Genomic DNA, 16,797 nt, shown 5'->3' on the forward strand with positions numbered 1-16,797 from the left:
TCTAAATCTTTTCTTGTTGATCCCATATTTTGTAACTAGTCTGCCAAATGGAATAAATTCTGTTCCTTCTAGTATATGTTCTAAGTATTTGATTCCTTTACCACTCCAATCTGGAAAGTTTATCATATTATTGTTTTGTAATATGTCAGGGTTGTTCCAGATAGGTGTACGTTTGCATGGGATTAATGAAGACTCCGTCAATTTTAGAAACTCCCACCATGCTGTCAGAGAAGAGCTGATGCTGACGCTTTTGAAGCATTCATGTCGTTGGATGTTTGAGCTGATAAATGGTAGGTCTGAGATCTCTAGATTATTGCAAAGTGCTTGTTCTACATCTAGCCAAGGTTCATCTAAGAAGCTACGTTTTAGCCATCCTGAGATAAACTGAAGCCTGTTGGCAAAGACATAGTGCTGGAAGTTAGGCAGTTCTAGTCATCCTTTATCCTTGGTCTTTTGTAGTGTTTTTAAGCTTATACGTGGGGGTTCATTTTTCCAAAGGAATTTGGACATATATGAATCTAGAGATCTGAACCAATCTTGTGGTGGTTTAATTGGGATCATTGAGAATAAATAATTTATTTTTGGTAAGACCATCATTTTTATAGCGGCAACCCTTTCCATGAGTGATATGGGTAGACATTTCCATCTAGCCAGATCGCCTTCTACTTTCTTTAAAAGTGGGATATGGTTTAATTTAGTTAGGTCTGCAAGCTTGGGAGAAACATTAATACCTAAATATTTTATATTTCCAGATTGCAGTGGTGTAGAAGAAGAATTATGGAAGGAGCAACTTTTATGCTTTTTCAATATTGAATCAGCTCTCAGTAATTGCCTTTGTTGTAACCACAGTTTGAGCTTTTCCTGACCAACCTTGATCATCTGCAGAAATAAAAAGGACGCCTAACTAAGAGTGAAATCTTTTTTTTTTTTTTTTTGTGAGGTTTTGATTTAAGAATTCAAACAGCATCCCATACTGTGACAGTAGCCAAAGCTCCATGCAGGCCAGTGAAGGGGGAGAGAAGTGGTATTATTAAGCACTGGTTCAGAGCCATATTTCATTTGTTGTCCTGTCACTGCCCTCCCCCGCCACTGAACCAAAAAAAGTGTCAGAGCTGGCCTAAATTAAATCGGCACGATCAAAGACAGGAAGTGTTACTTGGGATAGTGAAACCCAGTTGTGGACGCTAGCCAGCCACAGGAAGAGTTACTGTGTGTGGTCACTCCTTTAATCTTTTCTGGAGGATTTACGGTGTCTTTTTTTTTGGACATTAGCTGCCTTTTCATTATCCATTTTCCAGACTTGTACCTGACCATTTCCAGAAGAATGGTTTTGTTTGTTTTGTTTTATGTTTTGAGCCACTTAACACTGACTCATGAATCTTTCAAGTATAAGAAAGGCACGTACAGTAAGTCAGGGGATGAATCAGTGTTGGGTCTGCACATGACAGACAACTTTGCAGATTTAATCCTATTTATTTAGTTAAATCTATGAAAAATACCACAGATAACACAGTTTGCCAGGATTAAAATATTATCTTTACAGCAACAAGATGTTTCCTTAAAATGGGCAGCCTGTGCAACATGCCGAGATATATATATCAGTGCGCCCCAGGGCAGCTGTGGCTACAATGTAGCTTGCTATCGCCAGTGTGTGAATGTGTGTGTGACTGAATGTAGTGTAAAGCGCTTTGTGGTCCTATGGACTAGAAAAGCGCTATACAAATGCAGGCCATTTACCATTTACCATATGCAAATAAATAATTATTTGCATAAATGAGTTGTATTACACGTGGCTTTTTTGTTATTTAATGCTTAGAAATGTATTGAGCAATTTATTTAGGTTAATGAATAGAGAAAAATTAGCAAATTGTTTTGTTGATTTTCAGGTTACACTGCTGCCAGATTCTCTTTTGTCTTTAGGTTTCCATTGCTCTCCAGTCCTCACTTTACCTCTCTTACTATCACCCCCTGATAGATTATTCTACCTGTTTTTCCAGTTCATGACTTGTGCTTCATTCTGCTTTACCTTCTGTAATCAGTGCTGGGGGGCAGATATGAACAGAGCAAAACAACCACGCCAGGACCCTTTAGGGGAGGTGGTCAAACCTTGAGCCAACCGAACTACCAGGTGTACACTGCCAGTTTGAGCTAAACACAATCACAGACCAAGCTGTGTTTTGCATTCGGGGATCCAGCAGAGTACCATACACATGCAGAGCACACAAACTGTGAAATGTTGCCCAGATGAAGACAATTACATCTAGACGATAATTGGTCTGAAAGTCCTCACACAGTTTGTAGTGACAGATTTTGGTTTGCTCTTTGACTGAAAAGAAACCAAACCACAGGGGAAAAGCCACAAGTTTACAAACTCATCAAATGAGTCAGACCAGAGTACATGTACTAAAAGCCCTCAAGCTCCAAAACTGTGCAAAAAATTCACACAGAGAAATTGAGCCTGTCTCCTTCTATTGGACGAATGACCAGCTGTTTGTGAAAGACTGTTGTCCACCTAATGGTTCAGACGTTGTTATTTAACTTTAGATAAAATAGAAAAGCCTAGAATTCATTCTGGGCCCAGTCACCAGATATTGCCACTCATCAAACCTTCAAGATAAAGATGAGCATTCACATATTCTCCAGCATGCATAACTCATACTCTCAAGAAGAAGGGTCTATAGAAACATACAATAAGTGCTTTATCCACTGAAAAGTTGTTTAAGGTCAGAAGAATAGAAACTGCACTTCAAAATATCAGTGCAGGGATTCCTGTCTGAATTTCTTAGTAAGTAGTTGAAGTCACAGGTGTTCCCACCAAAAATTACGCCACAACTGCTGGTATGCATCACTGTTTTTGGGCCGCTTCGGCCGGTCAGTTTTTTTAACGTGGTGCATTGACAGGCGGGTTGAAGACATGAGTGTGTGATTGTGTTGGGGTTTTTCTTTATCAGCACAGAAGCTCAGAGCGATACAGTTGCAGCAGTTTGATAACTTGAGAAAGAGAAAAAGATTTTTGCTTCCCATTTTTCTCTCCTGTATCAGTGCTAATGTAGCGGTATGGTCTGAGTGGTGACACCTATGGTTCAGGATAATACTGCAGCTGCTTCTTAGCTGCGGGCATAAAAAGAAGTGACTGGTCTAGCATGTTGCGGCGACCAATATCGAAGGGTAAAATAGTGCCTTTTTCTTTGGTTTTCATGTTCCGAGTGCTGCCTATTGTGCCCTCCGTATGAATGCTACATCAACTTGCACCATGATTGCAGGTGATTTGCTGCAGGTTGATAACAACTTTCTATATAAGTAGCCAGGATGACGGATTCTCTTGGCAAGAGGCTTCATCCATCTTCCTCTCATTCCAACCAGCTGCACTTGCTTTCAGCTATATGTGGCCGTGTTGGTAGCATATATTCCCCTGGTGTTTTTCTGTTTGTTAGGTAGGGAGATGAGTTGTTTTTGTTTGGGTTATAATTAGTGCTGTCAATAGATTAAAAAAAATTAACTAACTAATCTCACAATTTTCTGTTATTAATTGCGATTAATCTCAATTACTTTATTAATAGCCTGGCTCCAATTACATTTTTTTATTCTTTATATTTTAAGTAATTATCGTTGTTCACCGAAGTCCAGTGGTCTCCGGTGAGAGCGACATTCCTTACTTGCACAAGCTTGCTGGACTGCTGAGCCCTCTGGTCCCCATACAAAGTGTGCAGTCTCGACACAATGGTTCCTCTCGAGGGCAGATTGTAACACTCATCTCCTGATGCAGCACGAATGACTTCTCTCAGTCCATCATCTTCTACTATGCTAACTGGTCGGCAGTTTTTAGCTATCCAAACAACCAAGGAATTGGTTACCTTTTCTCTCACATTTTTTGTTATTCGTCCACAAGCACCATACTCCTGAAGCGTAGACTGGCGAGGTCCCGTAGAGGTGGATTCAGTTGGGTGTTTTGCTCTCAGGTGATACGCCAGTGATGAACTGCTTCTGTGGTACTTGAATTCAGCGTTGCAAATTGTGCATCTTACTCTCATTTTGTCCAACAAGCCATCAGGCAACTTCTTAAAGAGAAACTTTCCACCCAAAAGTCCGCCCTCGTCCATGCTTGCGTGTGTTAGCTAGTGTTAGCTAGATAGTAGCATGGTGTCACTTCTTCTTCTTCTTCTTCTAATCATTTCTGTCAGGCCAAACGCCAGCATAGCACACTGTTGCCCCCTCCTCCAGAGGTGCTCATGAATTTAAAGGTCTTAGATTACAGGAAATTAATAAAAAAAACAAAATCAGCGTTAAATTTTTTTAATGCATTAAACATTTCGCGTTGATCTTAACAATTAACGCGATAATTTTGACAGCACTAGTTATAATTCTTTAGATAGATTGTTCACATAGATGTTTCTATGTTAAAGCTCCCGAGTCTTTTTGAACTCATAGACTTTAATATTTACATTATAGAACAAATCTTGGTTTCCAGCTAATTTAACCGAAGGAAGAATTATTTTGTCATATTTCAGGCTTAACTTGAATATTAAGTCTCGACTGACTTCAGAAGAAGCATTTGATGGGGTATTACACCTGAGAGCTCTGTGTTTTACAGCTGCTTGCTCTGCTGTCACTTAGAAAATGTCATTCCTTTCCAGAAACTGATACTGATCAAATTACCACAGTTAATCCTCAGCAGAGTTCTTCCATGTTTCTCAAATTGCTGATTAAATGTCGAGGTCAATCTACAGGGGGAAGTGATAAATGTGTGAAAAGTTCTTTGAAAGACTGCTCACCTTTGACTAATGCTGAGGTTTATAAGCCGGACTAGAATCACTCAGGTGTAATAAAGTTCGTCAGCAGTCCACAGGCACATAAGTTACTTGTGATACATAAAAACCTTTTTCCACACATGCCGCTGTACATCATTCATAATGGTCTTGCGTGGCAGAATTTAGTCGTCATTTCAGGGGTATGAATTTATATCTGGCCTCATCCGCTCCATCCTCACATTATTATCATATTTCCCTGTGATACAGTGAAACCTGTTACCCGGCTCACAGCGCTGGTATAAAATCCTATTAAGCTATTAATCAGCCTTTTCACACTTCCCATGTAGGACTGTGTATGTGTGAATGTCACTGCTTTCACTGTCACACTCAAGTTGGACACATCTGCATCCCTAATCTGGGTACATTTCTTGTCTTTCCATGGGATAAGCATCGGAGTGTGCGTTTTCATTTTTTTACATTCAGCTAAGTTACAAGAGAATTTGTGTATTATGTAAATGTCACCAGATGAAATTAAAACAGATTCATAATACGTTTGTGTAGTGTGTGTCTGTGAACAGTAAGAACTAATGCTTCAGAGCAAAAGGCAAAGATTAAAATGTAGGTGTGCACATGTAATTTAAGACAGTGGTGTCAAACATAAGGCCCGGGAGCCAGAATATACCAAAAACTCCAATCATGTCCACTGGATGGTTTTGGAAGTTGTAAAGGAAGATATCAATTTTAGACTTTTACTATGTTCTACATCCATCCATGTTCTACATCCATCGTACATACATTTGGGGCAGGGATAGCTCAGTAGGTAAAGTGGTCGCCCCATGATCGGAAGGTCGGCGGTTCGAATCCACTTAACGGCTACCCTGAGGTACCCCTGAGCAAGGTACCGTCCCTACACACTGCTCCCCGGGCGCCTGCTTAGTGGGCTGCCCACTGCTTCACTGAGTGAATGGGTCAAATGCAGAGAAAAACAAGTAATTTCCCCATGGGGATCAATAAAGTATCCATTATTATTATTATTATTATTATTATTATCCCCAATAGCTAGTCATACAACACTGCAGTAAAAGTAATAGAGTTGTAACTGATGAACAATTACATGACAGAAAGTTCCTATTTTTTTTACTACATCTACTGTAGAAATTAACTATTTTTACAGTGGGTTCACCACAAAAAAAACAGGAGGACATTTTCCATTATATAATTACAGGACAGTCTGTGCAAAGATCTAACAGAACTACTTCTCTTTTTCTTTCGTATCCATTTACTCCTGAGAAGAAATTTGGCTTTTTAACCAATTGTGCTGCATTCTGTTCAGCAGTAATTTGTTAACTTTGATGTTTGGTGATAAGCTTGTGTTTGCTGTGCAGGACTGTCTGCTGAATCTGAAAATAACAATAACAAAACAATTTGCTTAAAGTTGCTAAAACGCTCCATGAATTCAAGTTAGGCTTTTCTGCATTCAAAATAGTAACAGTGATATATTGTAATAGAGTGGTCAAGCAAATTGCAGTTAGCATGCAGTTATGAGACTTCACACATTGTCGTGTTGAATTATTTTTTCTACTGTATGTCATGGAAGGTGTACACTGACTGAGAGACCAACACTGACTAGACACAATTAAATTTTGACAGCACCGGATTCAGACCCACCTTTTGCATTCAGAACTGCTCAGATTTCGGTTCATGTTGACATAACAGCATTACACAGTTTCTGCTTTGTCGGCTCCACATGCATGATGTGAATCTCCCATTTCACCACATCCTATAGGTGCTCTCCTGGCTCTGTGGTGGCCACCTGAGTACAGTGAACTCACTGTCATGTTCAAGAAACCAGTTTGAGTTGAGTTTTGTGACATGGTGTGTTATCCTGCTGGAAGCAGCCACAAGAAGATGGTACGCCGTGATCACAGAGGGATAGACGTGGTCAGTGAGAATGTTAAGGTAGGCTGTGCAGTTTAGCGAAAAGTCACATTTAAGAGGCCCAAAATGCGCCATGGAATTGTTGCTCACACTACTGTTTCTTTGTGGCACCCAGCTAACTCAGCTGGTAGAGCATGAGACTCTTAATCTCAGGGTCGTGGGTTTGAGTCCCACGTTGGGTATATTGTAGAATGGCAGACACAATCTGTGTCACGGTCTGGCTGGCAGACCGTGGGGAGATGGGGAAATAGGACCCAAACGCCGGACTCTTCAGTGCAACAGTGTTTATTTACAAGGTGGTGAAGTAAACAACAATAAATCCCCAGTTTCCCAGACTCCCGTGTAGTGTCTTCTTCCCAAAAGTCCCCGTGTAGTGCTCTCTGCCCCAGTGTCCCTGCACTCCCCGTGCTTACTGCTCCTTCTCGTCCCACACTCCTCCTGAGGGGAAAACAATAGAGGCAGCCGTTAACACTTATCCCAGCAGGCATACACTCACACTTGACTTGTTTGAAGACTGACGTGTAGTCAAACGCAATAATCCCGCGTCGGTGGAAGCTCCATCGCTCATCTAAATAGCTCCCCCGACGAGCCCAGATGAGGAGCAGGTGTGCGGCCAGGACTTCGGGTGTGGCCAGCCCTCAAGTTAGACCACGCCCCCAGGGCTGAAGGTGCCTGTAACTTGGCCACAGCAGAAAGGCAAAACACACACATACCTGCCTACATACAGATGTGCATAGGGGCAGTGCAGACAACACACCAAATAATAATAATAATAATAACAACAATAACAGTCAGTCCCCACTGCCCACGGACCCCGAGTCCCCAGAGCCGGGTCCGTGACAATCTGCATGTTAACATACTAGTTCCTGACCCCCATTGTCCCTCTAACATTTAAATGTGCATGTTAGATTAAAAAGCTTATGTGTGAATGAGGCTTGTATTAAGACAGCAATTTATGTGCTCCTATAGAGTACCAGACCTTTACCATTACACCAACAACAACCTGAATTGTTGATACAAGGCAGGATGGAACCAAGCGTTCATGCCAAATTCTGACAATCTAACACAGAAATTGCAGTTGAAATTTAAACTTATCAGATCCAGAAAAGTTTTTACAATCTTCTATTGTCCCATTTCGGGGAGCCTCAGCCCTGTGCTTCGTACGTCGCTTACTACATCCAAGATCAAATGAAACATCCAAGACCAAATCATCGCGCTAACTCTGAGCTCGCTATTCCGGTTCCCCGAACACACCTGTTGTTGACGATTAGTATAGCTGGATGAAGTAATGTGAGATCACTGGGTGGCCCAACAGGGGCTACGCATCGATAGTAGAAACATTGATCGGCAACCCTTCGAAAATGTCGAAGGAGCGCGCTCGGTATTTTTCGGCAGCAGAGCAAGAACTCTTGAGTGAGGGATTTCAAGAGTTTCAGAGTTTAATTAAAACGCAAGGGAACACTGCAAAGGCTGCAAAAGCAAGGAGAGAGGGCTGGCAGAAAGTTGCTGACAAATCAAACTCGTAAGTAATTCAATAATAACAATAATAATGGAGTGGATTTATATAGCGCTTTTCAAGGCACCCAAAGCGCTTTCCAATGCCACTATTCATTCACTCTCACATTCACACACTGGTGGAGGCAGCTACAGTTGTAGCCACAGCTGCCCTGGGGCAGACTGACAGAAGCCAGGCTGCCATATTGCGCCATCGGCCCCTCTGGCCAACACCAGTAGGCGGTAGGGTAGATTTATCATATCACACCATATTATCCAATATTATATTACATTATATTATATTATAATATGTTATATTATATCCCCTTTCACATTAGAGCCACAACAGGACCCACTAGAACATGGGAACAAGTAAAAGTGAAATATAAGAATATTCTACAGAATGGTAATATTTATCACTTATATTGCTTTTCGTCTCTTGGCAAGGGACCCTGGAATACTCTGTTTGTTTGTTCATAACAGCAACCAAGAAAAGGGCAGAGCAAAAAAAAAAGACAGGTGGTGGTCCTGCACCCCCTCGTCAACAAGTTGGTTAAGTGAATAATACCCTCACGGGAAAATCGATATCTCTCTATGAGCACACTGTCGCGCTGAGCTAAAGGATCCTGTCTGTCCCGCAATATACGCTGAATTCTGAGGACTCTCCTTATCAATCTTGCACCTTCCGCAAAGGGTTGCTCACGTAAACGGACAGGACATGGCTGCGACAGACTTCCCAAATCCACCTTCGCTTTTATAGCCGTGGTCTCTCATCTTGATTACACGAAGTAATTTACTATTACTACTCTGAAATATGAATTACATCTGAAATAATCACATACATGTAATAGAATGTTAATAGTACATTTCCCTTTTTTAGGGAATGACCTGTATGTATCTGTGTGAAATCAATAAAAGGATCAGGTGCTGCATTATCTTTAGTTACATTGATGTTATTTATTTATGGTGAAACAGTGGTGGAATATCGCTGTTGCTTTCGTATGAATGACGCGGACATACCTGCGTGGCCGCGATCTAATCCTGTTTACATAAAGTAAACCTGCTCCCCAGCAGGTTTACGCTTACGGCTCTGTTGCTATGACAGCAAGTCCCGGATGGGCTTCGGGGAACCGAACGATCCAGGATCACGCGAAATCGTCAACAATCTCATCCAGCTAACTCACTTAGCGCGGTACGAAGCACAGGCCCCTGTTCTTTGGGAGTGGCACCTGGTGTGGTCTTCTGCTGCTGGAGCCCATCTGCTTCAAGATTTGACATGTTGTGTGTTGAGGAAAGCTCATCTGCATACATCAGTTCTAACTACTGGTCATTTGAGTTATTCTGGCAATCACCCTTTGACCTCTATAATTATCAAGGCATTCTAACGTAGAGAACTGCTACTCCCTGGATATTTTCTCTTTTTTAGACCATCCTCTTTAAATCTTAGAGAAAAGCCCAGTCATTCAGCAGTTTCTGAGAACAACAACCATGGATCAGGTGATTGAGGGTCACCTGATCCAGGCCTAACATATGCTTTAGCAAAAAGCAACTTTCCAGTTGTCCTCTCTGCCCTCAGTAATGAGAAGCAGTAGATGTGGGTCTGAAGCTGGCCCTTGCCCTGCCCTCTGGGCTATGTTCATGGTACTTTATGATAAAATCTTATGTGCAGACAGAGATAGAGAATCTGTAACTTTTTTATTAGATGCATTCTCAGGCTGTACATCTAGTTAGTGAGAAGCAACTTTAAAATATATAAATAAAAACTGCCTGTAGTTAGCTTACTTATAGCTCTGGTTGTTTTCAGATAAAAAAAACAAAACAAAAAAAACATTAAAACCTCCAGAGAAAAGTGGACTGCCACTCAGTTGTCATCTTTATTTGCTCTGTGCTTTCATGGACTTGATCTTTGGTGTTTGCATTTGTGCATGTGCCTGTCTAAATATTATTCCCTGTCATGTTAAAACAAGATTTTTCCAGTATTGGGCTCTGTAGAGTTCCAGGAGGGAAAATCCTGTGCTATTCTCCATGGATAAACATAGAGCAGCAGATTGGATTTAAAAAAAGAAGAAAGAAACAGCAGTCTGAAGACACGTGGTTTCTTAACCTCATACTCTATATTTCCAGAGAAACCACATGTTTTTTCCACTGTGGCCTTTGGGGATTATAATCTCAAAACTGTGGCCTTTCTAATCAAATCTGCTGTTTAAAATAGATTTAACCGGCATGGCAGCCGGTTCCTCTCTTAATTTCGAACACTGTACATGTCCTACACAAATACATGTGAAAGTGCAGCGATGCATGGACAGCCCGTTTCACTGCTCCGAAGACTGCTGTGCAAATTGATGGACCCATGGAAAATCAAACAGCTCTTCTAACTTTGAAAATAAGCCCATCTCTTTGGATCTATCCTTTCTGAAAATCTGCATTTGATAAAACTCGCTCAGACTGCTGGCAAAATCAGTGAACTGGGTATGCTATGCTGGGCTTCTTTACAGACATCAAAACAATACTGGATGAACAGTTATTCACAAGCTGATTTTGGAAAAAATGGTCCTCGTTATAAACAGGGAAACCTGCTTGTTGTGTAAGACTGACTATGGTGTAGGTGCGGGTTTAAATGTGCAAAGACTGCTGCTTCATTGATGTCTTTGAGCCATTGATTTCCAGAAGAAGGAAAAAAAATTACCCACTTTTTCCAAAGTGTTGGCCATGGAAAAGTTCAAAACTAGAACATCAGACTTTTGCCATAAAGTAAAGAAGGGCACTAACAGTACCAAGAGAGATTGTTTAATGTTCAAATCTCTGTGGAAACAGCACAGTTCAGACACCCCTGTGCTTTTTAAAAAAATACCTTCATTGTATATGGTGGCTCTGAGAGTCTGCCAGAGTCAACACTCACAGTTTTCCTTGAGCCTCTCTTGAGACCTTTTTCTCCGATGCTCACATTTTCCAGAAATCGTGGCCTTGAACTCCAAAAGAATTTCAGACACACTGTGTTATTCGTTAGGTGTTGGTCCACATTACTTTCTAACCGGCCTGAACTCACAGCTGTGTCTGATTTAGCCATGACCTTTAGACTGTTGAATCAAGGAATTGCATTAATTTATTTTTCTTCCGCAGTGAAAAAAAAAAACAAAACACAAAAAAACACCTTCTGCCCAAATTCCCGACTTTACCTAATTTAATTACATGTGATTTTTTTTCATGTCGCTTTATCACATAAAGCACAAAGTCAAATGGTCAAATGAGATCTACTTGATTGTGTCACAGTACGGCTGTGTGCAGGCAAAAGTAGTACCCAAACGCAAACTCAGAGACAAAAGGTAAACTCAAAAAACACAGCTTTTTTGCTGGCGTGGAGTGGGACACGAAAAACAATACAAAATAAACTAAACTGGAAACACTAAAGCACAAGGAGCCACAGGGAAAAATCACACGGCTATGATGGAGGACGCAACACTGACAAAGAGAAACATGGGGCTTAAATACACTGAGGGATAACGAGGGGGAATGAGCCACAGGAGGAGAGCACAGCTGAGAGTAATTAAGCAGGACGAGGCAAGGGAAGCAAAACTAGAAACATTAACATAGAACAGACTGTGAAAGTAAAACAGGAAACACACTGACGGAACTCAAGACATGTGAACTTAACAGACTGGGGGAGACAGAACATAGGGATCTGAAACATGGAACAGAAAGGAACAGTAGATCAACATGAACATAACAACGCCACAGGGGAAGAGTAAAACTGAACACGATTAACACAGAAACACCAGACCTCTTCACAATAAAACAGGAAACATAATGAGACGTAGACATGACAACCCAAACTTCACAATGTAAGACACAGACATGAAACACATGAAGAGCAGGGGAGATTTACCATAGTTGGAAACACGAGGGGGAAATAATAAGAACTAGAAACACTTAAGCATGATAACAAATGAACTTAGGAACCTGAAGGGCTTACATAAACTAAAACATCAAAATGAACTAAAACTCAAAACACTGGGTCATAAGACCCAGGATCGTGACAGATTGGTAGACATTTCCCTTAATAGTTAATTATTTGAATATATTAACCTTTGAGTTTATATAGTTCAGTTGCATTTTACTCAAAAATGTTTTTGAGGGTGGCAGAAATGTTTTTCTCATGTTCCTCAAACCAAATTTCCCAAGGCAAATTGAGTACTTTGTAAATCAGTGCCTTCTATTCTCTGCATCTTGCTTGCAGATATACAACAAATACATTAAGGTGAAGAGCTTGTCCCTTGAAGCAGCTCATCATCAACTGTTTGGAAGTACTTTGGTTTTAGATCAAGTTAAGTTAACCAAGAATAAATCATATGCATATGTGTTAGGACAGCTTTACAAGTGTATTTACATCTATACTGCAGTTACAATGGAAGCACTACATTTAACTTCTATAAGGTGCATTTAAGCCAGAAAAACATCTTATTAAAACAGGTTTTTTTTTTATTAGAGTGCTAAATGAATTTATTAAACCACCTCCCAATGGGTTATGCCACACATTAACAGTTTTGGTAATTAACAAAATGTTTTTTTTATGCTGGTTAATCAACCAGAATGGTGGTGAAAGTTCTTCAATCAAAAGAGATAAAGAACTTTATTATCATTGTAGTTATACAACGAAATTTATTTGGTAGCTCACAGAGGCCAGCAGCAATAAAACAAGAAGCAGCATAGTAACATAATAACCATAGTAAACCTAGTAAAAGTATAAAATATAAAGTAAAAAGAAGGCAATTAGCACAGTAAATAAAAAGAAATATAATAGTATTTACAATATGATCGCTTGAGTTTGAGAAATATTGTTCTTGTTATCCCTTAATTGTCAGATTTACAGTTTTACAAAAAATCCCCCAAAACATGAACTCAGTTTGGCTTTTGCCAAATAAATAACAATCCAATTTGTAATTTTAATAAAATTTTAATGAAAAACTGAAACTTTTTAATTCCTTTTTTGTTTTTATGAGATCATTGTTGATCATTTTTAGAATCACTGGGGGGTTTTTTTCTTCTAATAGCCGCACTGAATTTAGCTCAATTCAATTCAATTTCAGTTCAGTTTTATTTATATAGCATCAAATCACAACAACAGTCACCTCAAGGCCATTTATATTGTAAGGTAAAGACAATAATACGAGAAAACCACAACAATCAGATGATCCCATATTATTAAGAACTTACCAACAGCAGGAAGGAAAGATTTCCTTTTAACGGGAAGACACCTCTGGCAGGCTCAGAGAGGGGCGGCCATCTGCCGCAACCAGTTTGGAGGGGAGGGGGGGGCAGAAGAAGACATGCTGTGGAAGAGAACCAGGGATTAATAATAACTAATAATTCAATTCAGAAAGGTTTATAAAGACATAGTGAGTGAAAAATGGTGAGTGGGAATCCCCAGCAGCTTAGGCCTTTCACGGCATAACTGAGGGAGGATTCAGGGTCCCCTGATCCAGCCCTAACTATAACCTTTATCAAAACGGAAAGTTTGAAGTCCAATCTTAAAACTAGAATGGGTGTCTGTCTCCTGAATCCAAACTGGGAGCTGGTTTCACAGAAGAGGGGCCTGAAAACTGAAGGCTCTGCCTCCCATTCTACTTTTAAATACTCTAGAACAACAAGTAGGCCTGCAGTGTGAGAGCGAAGTGCTCTAATAGAGTGATGTGGTACTCAGATTATTATTTTGAAATTGCAATGAAAACCGTCTTTGCCACTAAAATGAATGAATCGTCATCACAATATTGATCAAAATAATTGGACCATCAATTTGGCCATAATTTTGCAACCTTAGTTATACCTGATCTTTTATAGGATTGCCCCACACCCATGAAATTGACACTTAGCACTGGTGATGTTCCAGTCCTTATGACTTGAACGTCCTGGTTTATCTTTAATATATCACTTTCATCATGGAGCAGAAGTAAAACATAACCGTGTCTATTCTTTACTTTGGTTAACCATACTTCATGTGCAAAAGTGCCATGAAATTAATTTCATAGTTTGATCATAAAATCAGGACTCGTTCAAAATATTGATCAGCTATCAAAATAAATGACCTCAGATTCATCATGCAGCCAACAGTGATGCGTCAGAATCTGATTTTTAATTAAAGTTCTTTATCAGACTAATATATCAGCAGGCCAGTGCTGCTGACTAGCTCCAGGGATGACAGAATGATATAGCCAGTGGGCATATCTGTTTAATTTCTGCAGCAATATACTTCCAGCTGTTTCTTCAGGATAAATTAGATTAATTTTGGAATTAAAAGGAGAAAAAAATCACTGAAGATGAAAGTCCAGTTTTCATCCACAGCTGATATGAAAACATGAATCTCATTGTTGGATAGGTGTGCTGAAATTTCTTTGTTTTCCTTGTTTTCAAAGTCAGCTGTCGTCTGTGGCGTCTATGACTCAATGGCAGCTGAGTCACACATTCTCTTCTCATCTCATCTTATCGGTTTCTTTAGCTGTAGACAGAAAAGGGGGAGAACAAGACACCGCACGAAGTGGCTAATGGGACAGGTTATGAACTGTATGAGAAGATGCAGCCATCCAGGCAATAATGAGAGACTTTGTTTAGAAGTAAGTTCAGCTTTCAAGATCTCACAAACAACAAACATTTGGCCTTTATTCTGAGGAAAAGAAAAGTTGGGTGTTCATTAAAAGCCGCGCACAAAGAAGTGACATGAAGATGAGAGGTAAAGAGAAAACAAGATGACATTTCATTAAAAAAAACAAAAAACAGTTTCTCTTCATTTCACCATTAACATAGATAGATTCGTCCATCCCTTATCACCTGATGTTGTGCTATATATGGTGCTGGTTTGCTGGTTATGCAATGTGTTTCTAGTCCACGTATGTGGACGTCTCCAAAAATGTTGTGACAGAGTCAACAAAATGCTAGAAAGTAAACTTGAAACTAATTAGGTTCATTCTGGTCTGCAAAAACATTGTCTAGTAAATGTGGAACAATTTAAGATAAATAATTGCAAAGGGCGAGAGGTGGGGTACATCGTGGACAGGTGGCCAGTCTGTCACAGGGCTAGCACAGAGAGACGGGCAACCATTCCCACCGAAGGGGAATTTAGAATAGTTAACCTAAAACCACTAACTGCACGTCTTTGGACTGGGGGAGGAAGCACCCGGAGAGAATCCACGTAAACACATGGAGAACATTCAAACTGCACACTGAAATACCCCAGCTGACCCTGAGCCAGAGGCGTGACCTGTGTGGCCTGGCAGCATGTCGGCAGGTAAGTGATATAGTACAGCGGTACCAACCGTGAGTCGTTTGTTACCGGGCCATGGGAGTTGAGGCTCGGATGTGAAATTTATGGTTCTCGGGATTTTTATCATTAACTTGGGTCTTTTCCCGTGTTGTAGTCATGTGTCTTATTTTGAAAGAAACATTTACACGTTACTATAGCGACCAGAGAGCATTAAGGGGCAGAGAGGAGGATGTTACTCTCAGTGCTGTTGGTGCATTTCAGGAGGACGCTGCTAATAAAGTTACAGAATTACACAGTGAATTCACGTTTATTATTATATTTACAAAATACCACAGTTTTTGTCTTGGCTGTGTCATTTTATTTTGTTGTATTTATCTATGACACCTTAAAGGACACACTAGGACAGTCATGCTGACTTTGCTGTGAGTTTCATTTCCACCTGTCTCTCTTTTCTGTTTTCAAAGCCAGATTTCTCTTTTAACTGAGCCATCATACCGTCTTACCATCCAACAACGTCCAAAGACATGCAATTAGTCTGCTTAAGTTACCTGATGATGTGAATGGTTGACTGTCTCCGTTCAAAAAACTCAATCTCTGATGGTACAGTAAGTGGGTGCATTAGTGGCTATAGAATTAGGATCTTACATCTGGAAGGTCACAATCAATGCTGAAAGGTACCTACAGGGTTAGAGCAAATAAGCTTCTATTCAGACAAAGCTTTTTTCAAGTAAGACAAGTCAATGCTAAACTGCATACTGCAGTTTACAACAACAAGGTTTCATAGTAGAAGAGTCCAGGCAATAAACACTTCTGTTAGTAACATCTAGAGCAGGGGTGGGCAACTCCAGGCCTCGAGGGCCGGTGTCCTGCAGGTTTTAGATGTGTCCAACACAGCTGATTCAAACGGCTAAATGACCTCCTCAACGGCTGTATCCCAATTCAGGGTCTGCAGCCTTAAAGTACGCAGCCTTAACGGTCCTCAATTCAGGGAAATGAAGGACGCATTTGAGGGCCGCATTTCGTGCAGCCTTCGAATTGGGACAGCCTTCGTCGCGTCGCGGTGACGTAATCGGCCTTACAATGCGGCCTTTAAGGCTGCATACCCTGAATTGGGATACAGCCAACATGTCTTATAGTTCTCCAGAGGCCTGGTGATGAATTAATCATTTGATTCAGGTGTGTTGACCCAGGGTGAGATCTAAAACCTGCAGGACACCGGCCCTCGAGGCCTGGAATTGCCCACTCCTGATCTAGAGCATCATGAATCAACAAAATATGACCAAGAAGACCCAGGACTGATGAGCAGCTGGAATCCTACAGCAGACCAGAATGGGACAACTTTCATCTCTGAAAAATCCAGCAGCT

The 16,797-nt window shown here is 40.6% G+C and overlaps 1 non-coding gene across 1 annotated transcript; it reads left to right on the forward strand.

Annotated features, from left to right (window-relative positions):
• The first annotated feature begins 6,795 nt into the window (after positions 1-6,795).
• Positions 6,796-6,868, forward strand: trnak-cuu (transfer RNA lysine (anticodon CUU)). The gene has a single exon. It is a non-coding gene; the product is annotated as a tRNA-Lys (tRNA).
• Positions 6,869-16,797: the final 9,929 nt, after the last annotated feature.

This window comes from Maylandia zebra, linkage group LG3 (genome assembly GCF_041146795.1).
Source record: "Maylandia zebra isolate NMK-2024a linkage group LG3, Mzebra_GT3a, whole genome shotgun sequence".
Classification (NCBI taxonomy): Eukaryota; Metazoa; Chordata; class Actinopteri; order Cichliformes; family Cichlidae; genus Maylandia; species Maylandia zebra.